Source organism: Mastacembelus armatus, chromosome 3, assembly GCF_900324485.2.
Source record: "Mastacembelus armatus chromosome 3, fMasArm1.2, whole genome shotgun sequence".
Lineage (NCBI taxonomy): Eukaryota > Metazoa > Chordata > Actinopteri > Synbranchiformes > Mastacembelidae > Mastacembelus > Mastacembelus armatus.
Genome location: NC_046635.1, coordinates 11,435,231 through 11,444,055, shown reverse-complemented (window position 1 = coordinate 11,444,055; position 8,825 = coordinate 11,435,231).

Genomic DNA, 8,825 nt, shown 5'->3' with positions numbered 1-8,825 from the left:
CGATGCACACGGTGAGGTGATGGCCAGGTGATGTAAAAGAAAACATGATTCACTGTACCAGGCCACCTTTTATTGCTCCATGGTCCAGTTCTCTTCTGTGGGATTAGAGATGGGCTAGCCTTCAGTTAGCCTTGGATGCCCATGACCTTCTCTCCAGTTCACCTGTTGCCCTTCCTTGGACCTGTTTTTAGTAGGTACTTACTACTGCACACCAAGAACCCCCCACAAAAACCTGTTTGGTTCCAGTGATGTAGCAACTACCATTTAGGCCCTGTCAAAATAGTTCAGACCCTTGTGCTTGCCCCTTTTCCCTTTTCCACATCAACACATCAACTTCAACACTGCTCACCAATGGCACCCCCAAGGCAGGGCCCCCGCTGTGCTCGCCACCCTCGGAGAAGCTCCCCTGATTAATAAATGATATTCAGTCCACACAAAATCATGAGTAAAATAAATATACCAAATGACTGACGCGCTGGCTCCATGAAAAACTGCAATTCTAACCTCCACCTGTGAGGCGGTAATGTGCCTGAAAGGCCCGAAAACTCAGAGGAAGAAGCAGAAGAAGAAACAGTGCTGCCATAAGTGTGAAAAGAAATCACACTTTCCTCATGTCACACTCAGTCGCCTTACACGTTTTAACTAATTTTCCCTTCGGCTTTTCCGTTGCCAGAATCTTCTCTCTTCCTGCCACGCTAACGCTGGCAGCTTGTTACCCTGTTGAAGCTGACAGTCCACACAACTAACCGGTAAGAACTTTAAGAACTGGACTTCTTGGTTTTGGAAACACCCTGATATTTAAGTTTTATTAATGTAGTTTTAATTAATGTTTTTTTCAATTGGTTTTGTTTAGCCAAGGTGTTGAGACAGCTACGATAAATCAAGCTGTATCGAAAATAGTTTGAAACGTTGCGTGTTTTTCCTGAAATGTTTGTGTGTTTTTCAAAATTGAGGTAAACGTTGTGGATGCATAGTCTTTTCAATGAAAAAGAGTCAAGGGGCAGGCAATGCACAGCCAATGGCTGAACTGAATCTGAGTTACCACAAGGAGGAGCGATTTAGTGTGCAACTCTTAAGATGGCCCCATCTGGCCACCCCTGGGAAAGTTTTATGGGGTCGCCACTGCTGCTCATGTGTTGCCTCATATATTCAGCTCCTTCACAGGTCTCATTGTAACACAATAATCAGTGATAGTCACATCTCCTAGGAATGGTTTTAATGTTGTGGCTGATTGGTGCAAATATGTATGATGCACACAGTATATTACATCTTTTGTAATGGGTACACGAATGTGAATGTTATTTGAAATCTGATTATAAATTCAGACAAAGTTTTCACTCCAGATATAGTCTAAACTGGGTCATAGTGAATAAAATGAACTTCCACTACTCTTTTATGTATTTTTGCAGGGGGTCAGAATTGTGCGCTTAGTAGATCTAATGTCACAGTTTCATTTTAGAGAAGCTGCGTCTTTATTATTTTCATGACATCAAATTGTGTCACTGAGCGGATTATAGTCAATATTTGACAGAGATGATGACAGTCAGAAGTCAGAAGTTGCAAAAACATCATTTGACACAAATCCCCTGCAGCGGCAACACTGTAAATAATGTTCACTTCCAGTGTTACGTCATAGGAGTTCTCACAGAGCCAAATGGAACTGGCATTTCAGTGAATGCTCTGAGGCTGCTTTTCCCATGTTACTGATGTCAGTGGCCTATCTGTACTAGAGCTGGCACTGACTACTCATGCCAAGACAAATGTCAGCTTTGACGTTCCTGCCCAAGTCCCAGCTTGTGGTGGTGCATTTATTAAACTGGACTGCCCCACTGACTTTTACACAGTGGTACTGTAGGGGCTCTGGGAAAGGTTTAGTTCCCAGACAGAAAAGCAATGTTGAGTGTGAGACAGGTTTTCTGGACTTGTTGATGTGGTTCCCCCTGGAGGCTTGAACAGCTGACCGGTGGGTTCAGTGAAGAAACTAATTTCATTTAATTACCAATTCCCATATCTCTCCTTTGCACAAATGGTCTAGGATGCCAGATCTGTGGGCCATTATTTAATGATTCGTCTGTTTTCCTATTCCTATTTAAGGCTGATTAGTAATTTGTATTTAGGTTTATACGTACGGTTCAGACAGTTGTGATGAATGTATAGTGTGTTTGTTTTTGTCTGTGTAATTCTACATTATTTTGTATGAACAGCTTTCACGCTAAAGGAATGTTTCTCTAGCTGTATCTGGACACCATTTGACATGCACTGTTTCTTGTTAAAAGAGCCATCCCATATGTCATCATGGTATAAAACACAAACCAGAAGGGTGTTTTTTTCCATTCTATAATTTATAGACATAAATTATGATAGTGGGTGTATGGTTGTATTTAAATGTACAAGTGTAGTTATATTTGAAATTAGAACTCGTCTAAAGGGGGAGAATAAAAGAGAAAATATATCTTGTTTTGGTCTCTGCAAGAACCATAAACTATGTTTTGGGAGTGGTGGTTGGACTTTGACGTCTGAGCTAACCAACTTACTCGCTCACTGTGGCACTGTCTCTGGAGCTGAAACAGGAGATCAGCCTGGTGACGTTAGCATGAAACCATCCTGACAGTCTTGCTGATGCTCATCAACTTCAAGCAGACCTATGGATGCGGGTTCATCCAAGATGCTTTTTTTGGAACTGTGAAACTTTGCCAAACAAGCTTCAAAATACTGCTGTACAGTGAACTGATCCCTCTAGAGTGCCATGATCCTCAGCTAATGTCCCACTGTGTCCATCTTTGTCACTGATCGGTCCAGTGAAAGAGAAAAAGAAGTTTTGTGCAACACATACTGCAGAAACAATGGTAAGCTCATTCTTCACAAGCATCTTAAATTTCAGGAAGAAGCAGTAAGTTACTAACTAGATATGATACCATGAACACATTTTCCTGCATATTATCATACAGCAGTGTGTGTATGTTTCTCAGTGTCTGGCATCAGCTTCCTGCATTTTTGTTTCCATTGCTCCACTACCATAAGTTCTTTCCAGGAAAGAAAACAAACTTTTATGTAGCACTTACAGGCCCACTGTTGTTAATTGATCTGGATATGCTCATTTATCATTTCCCTTTAGAATGAATGAGTCCTCAAAGTGATTATGTTACACAGTAAGGAAGGCAGTAAACTGTTCAGTGTGACTTTGCTCAGTCCAGATAACATGTTCCTTTAATTCACTCAAAATATGTTTTTATTTTAATTTTTTTTTATTTAAGTGATACTGCAATGTTTGTGTTGTACTGTGTGCTCAACCACTACTACTGCTATTTTTATCACTACTCCTTCTACTACTGCCCCTATTACTGATATTTGTACCACCACTGGTGCTACATCCTTCTCAGAGATACTTATAAATGGTTAAAGCAATGCAAAAGTTATGTGTCATCAGAATCGCAGTGAAAAAATCTGTCAGAATTTAAATGCAAAGTTATATAAAGTAATAATAAATTCAAACCACAAACAGGAGTCATAAGTCATAAACGTAGAATCTGTTTGAGGATGAGACTGAGACAGAAGATGACAGCTTTAGCTCCTGGACGGTCCCAAGCCTTAAAGCCCATGTGGAAAAATGTCTCATTGACAATCAAGATTTGGCTGGAAAGTTTTGTTCCACACTGGAGACAAAATGTCAAGTACTGTGTGAGTGAGTTTGAAAAAGACAGATGAAGTATAGGAAGCCTTTCCTTCATCTGCAGTCCAATCTGCAACATTTTAAATCTAACAAAATGACCTCTTTCTGTGACTAGGTTTAATCAGCATTGTATAACTCCAAACAGATGACACTTAAATTTGGAATATGACACTTTTTGTGTGATTTATACCATTAGAAAACGCAAAAGGTCAGACAGATGTTTCCAGATTTAGCAGACACAGCTCTGGTGAAGTTGTGCTGTACTTAATCACACCTTGCTTTTCTTCTATATTTGTTGTGAAGTATCCAAAAATCATGGCTAACCATATAATGTCACAATCAGATTGCGCACTCTATGGTCATTTGCTGAGGCACTTTGTTTTGACCAAATATGCAATTGTAAATCCTTTGAGTAATTGCTACAGAACTTTTTTTTAACATGGACTGCAAAGCAAATATGTATGTTAGCAATAACCTAAAATGTGCACCTGTTAGGAATTCATTTATATCGTATTATTTTATAATGCTCTGTTTGATAAGACTAACACCTGCACTGCTTTTTCAATGCCATGTATTAGACATTCAAGAAATCCACCTCTTATATGATGATATTCATATGAAATGTTCCTTTTTTAAAGGACTCAGTTTGCTGTGCACAAACAGTGCTTTTCACAGTGTGCTTCTCTGCAGTGGAAAAACCCAAGCTGCAAGAGGTTGTGTTGGTTTTCTCTCTGTCTCTATGTAAGCAGGTGCTCTCAGGGCTCCGCTGTGTCATGGTGGCAAATAACCCAAAAACTGCTGCCTCTCATCCAACCTCCATGTCTTCTGTATTTGTGTGTGTGGATGGATTGCTGTATTTTGCATATACAACTCATTCACAAGTAGAGCAACAGGTCTGGCTAAAATTCAGCATTGTGGAGTTCTTGGAAGGCATACAGAAGAAACTAAACACACGTCTCTGCCTCGACCTAGCAAACACAGCTGCTTTCTTGTCCCCAGTCACCCTTCTCTGTCTGAACTCTGTTGCCCAGAATTCCCTTGGCCAAACAAACCATGCAGGGCAACATAACAGCAGTGGTCACTTTATGCTGAGCTGTGCTGAACAACTATTAGTTTAGAGCTTAAAGGCTACTCTGGTGAGTGCTGTCTACTGCAAGCTCTATGTTTGACCTGCTTTTGTCAGGGATGTCATTGTCACATGAATTAGCCTTGAGTCACTATATTATTAACTGCATTTTATAAGGGTTCACCTCTTGTCTGTGCAGTAATGCTAGAATGAATAATTTCCTCCTGCATTTACTATAATTGCTCACATATGTGGCTATTTATTGAGGCTTGTTTTTGTTGACATAACATGTAAGCTGCTCTGTTAAATGGAACTTCAATAGTCAAAGTGCCAAGTTTTAATTACAGGGCCAGTAATGGTTGCATTAAACCACAATTTTAATGCAACACTTATGGAAACAATTAGGAGGAGTAAAAAAAAAAAAATCCAAGTATTTGGTGGACATACACACAGCTGTTTTTCACAAGACATTACCTTCATTATACCATTCATTGCATACCATTCATTGCTGGGAGACTTATCCTAACCTTAACTTAAGCAGAACTTTACCATTGTTCTGCATCCTAGAATGTAATGATTTACTGAACATAATGGAGGCTTGGTTTTTGCCCCAAAAGTAGACAGAGAAAGCTCTTTGTGTAACTACTCCATATTTTCTACTTCTAGAGAAAATGCACAGTGACAGCTGCATGAAGGTGCTATGAAAATCCTGAAAATGATGCCTGACAGTGAAAAGTGAGCTTATTAATAAACTGTCATCGTCCTTCTTTTGGTATTTTGGTGCATGTGACTGTAACATGAAAACCCTTTTCGCAGTTCGCTTTATCGATGTGTAGGATCATTTATTTGTATAATGGGGCCTGGCCAGGCTTCAACATTTACAAGATCCTCTTGAAACTTTATATACCTAAAGCAGAGACTTGAACATCTCATAAAAGGCTGTTTAGGCAGTGTATGGTCATGTTAAGTGGATTTGAGACCATCTTATAAATTGCATTCGGGCCATAGAACCTTAGTGAGGATCACTTTATTGCTGCATTTTATAGTTCACTGATCTAAAAGTTGAGTACTGTTTGAAGCCTGAAGTTCCACTGGCATCCCAGTTTTTGTCTGTCTCCATCACTGAAGTGGTGCAAAATTTATTGGATAGTACAGTTTACTCCAGTTTCCGAGAGTGCTCAAAGCCGACATTCCTTTTGTTCTTGTCTTGGTTAAGTCTATAAGTCTGCAAACAATATGGACCAATTTCGGGGTTAAAGGACACACTCTGTTTGGATTTGAGTTTAAGAACAAAGAGTAAAAGAATGACCACATTTTCTTTTTTTTTTTTTCTTTTTTTTTTTTTTTTTTTTTTTTTTCCTCTGAGGATGACAGGATGCAGACAGCAGATTTTATCTTGCCCAGGTTTTCTGTTTTCTTCTGTTCTTTTTTTTTTTTTTTTTTGTGGCTGAACATTGAAGTTGAAGTGCTATGTCTTACAGGGTCCCTATTGGAATGATGGGGGGCATTTCTCTGCACAGCTTTTTAGGTGGAACATTTTCCAAAAAATTCATCCACACATAAGACTTCGTTTTGAGAATCTTGATTAATAAAAAAAACACCTGGATAGTGGATTTCACTAGCTAGAACCTTTATTTGCTAACTGAAGTGTTATGTATGAAGTTTTTACATTTTCCTGTTGTCTGAGTAGTCAAAGTGGAACAATTGGTGCGAGGGCAAGTATGAAAAAATCACCAACTTATGTGAGTGCTTCAGGTGTTTCAGGTCTCATGGAGAACATAAAGTGTTGCAAGCCCTGTTTTCTGCAGTTGTGGGCACTGGATAAAAACACTAACACCAATGGACTGAAGGGTCTCAGACCACTGTTTCTGTTTTGTCTCTCAAATGTTCAGTCTCATTTTCCTCCCCCATCTTTCTACTTATATGCATGAGTAATTTCTTAGTCAACTTAAAAATCGTAGAAATAAAAATGAAATCAAACACATGCCCCACTTAATAATAAACATTATTTATTTGTTTATTTCTCCCACAAGACATCTAGTTTTATGTAATATTATCAAATAGGGTAATGAGATGGAAAGTATGCTTTATAGCTTTACTGTATAAAGTTTTGAATCTTAAATAGCAACAAAGTGTACTCATCTGCTCTCTGAAATATTTTCCATTGTTATTGTGAGCTGTGGGAGTGTGTTTGCACAATGCTGTTTTCAAAATGTGACTGACCACAATGTTTTTTTTATTCTATTCTCAGTATATTTAGAAAAAATGTTTTCAAGTAAACTATATTGTTTACGAACCACTTGTTTCATGTGGTGCACAGTGTAAAGATTCAGGGGTTTTCCTGGTTTCAATATAAGATTTCAAAACGAATTTGATTTTGACAATGGCTAAATTTGATTATGTTGGGGATATGGGCTTTCCACACTTGCATGAATAAATAATACTTAGCTAGGGCCTTCATGTCCTTCAAAAGAGAGAATTAAGCAGGTATGTGGTCAAGCCTTAGGAGATTGCACAATATTTATACTCGAGCAGAAATCCACTAAGCTTCAAGAAGCGTTACAGTCTGTTAGTTCAAACACTCACAACAGACAGCTGGTCTGTGATAGATAAAGAACTAATATAAAAACCTTGCATGTTTCAAGCTTGCATGTTGTCTTGTGAAAGGAAGAATATCAGTACAGACAGAACCCCTGCCTCTGGACTCCCTCCCACACAGAATATGGAGGATGACACTGACAGCTTGAGAGCTAGTGTTCGGCTTTTAACACCGATCACTGCGCTCTTTGCTGAGTTTGACAGATCAATAGACTGCCAGCACAGCAGGCCCCTGGGAAGGAAACCAACATCACAGCAGTATCACTGTTGAACCTCTTAACTGCGACAAGCAGTGAAACCTGAGCATGACAAGGAGCCCATTTTCAACTATATCATGTTCCTGTTTAAAAGCTTAATTAACTGTTTGTTTGAATGTGAGAGTGAGTGGTGGGTGAGTAAGAATGTTTTGTTCTTTGATCTGAGGAATATTTAACAAGGTAGAAAGCTAAGATCTTTCATACAACACCTAATCACCCTTAATCTGAAACCAAACTGAAGCATCTCAGTTGAATTAATTGACAATTCAGATAGTTGTCTTTTACCTGCCCCCTTCAATATGATCACAATAACAGTAGCGTGAGACACTTACGATTTGACCTCTTTAAACACATACATTAGTTTACTTATTTGGACAGCATTTCCATTAGACCTACTTGGGATACTACTTTAGATGTTTTCATGTGGTCTGGTCTGGCTTTGGATGAGATACCATGGTATGCTTTTTGTGAAAGAGAAAATGCCCAATATGCACATTTTTCTACTCCTGCTTTCCAGTTTCCCTGCTACACAATGAAACACTGAAGACATGAAGAAAACCATCTTGTTCTTTCTTTCTGTATGAGTCTATTTGTTTATTGTCAACTGGATTTATTCAGCTTATTTTTGGATTGGACTCTACTCCAGCAAGCACCGAGCACGAGACAGTGAAAAGGCTTTGAGGTAAAATAGGGGCTAACACAAAAAAATACATGTTTTTACAGTACTGGCAGTTCGCACTGAATCTTCCTCCGAATCAAATGTCTTTGGCTTGTGAATGTAAACCGGTGCACGCGTGTGATGAACTGCTGACCCAGGAAATGTGGCTCTTTATTTTAACATAAAAATAGCTATACAATGCATCATTACTTGATCTGCTCCATGATGTTCTCCGCAGTGCCTCACTGTTATATAACTTTTGGGCTGGCCTGCATTAGTATACTGTATGTGGCTGACTGGAGTGCAACCCAAGCACATACACACTGTCAGGGTAATGTAAACTTTGAAGACTTCCACCATCTTTTTTTTTTTTTTTCCTGTCAACATACTGAACCACTTAGCTCTACAGTAGTGTATCGTATTATAAACTCTCAACATCAGTGATTCCTAGGCTGATTGGAGGAATGTCACAGACCTGTCTGGTCACTGAACAGGTGACATTTTAGCTAACCTGATTTCTGTGATGTATGAGTATTTTCTAAGAAAGCACGGCTGCCCAGTCTTCTGAACATAACA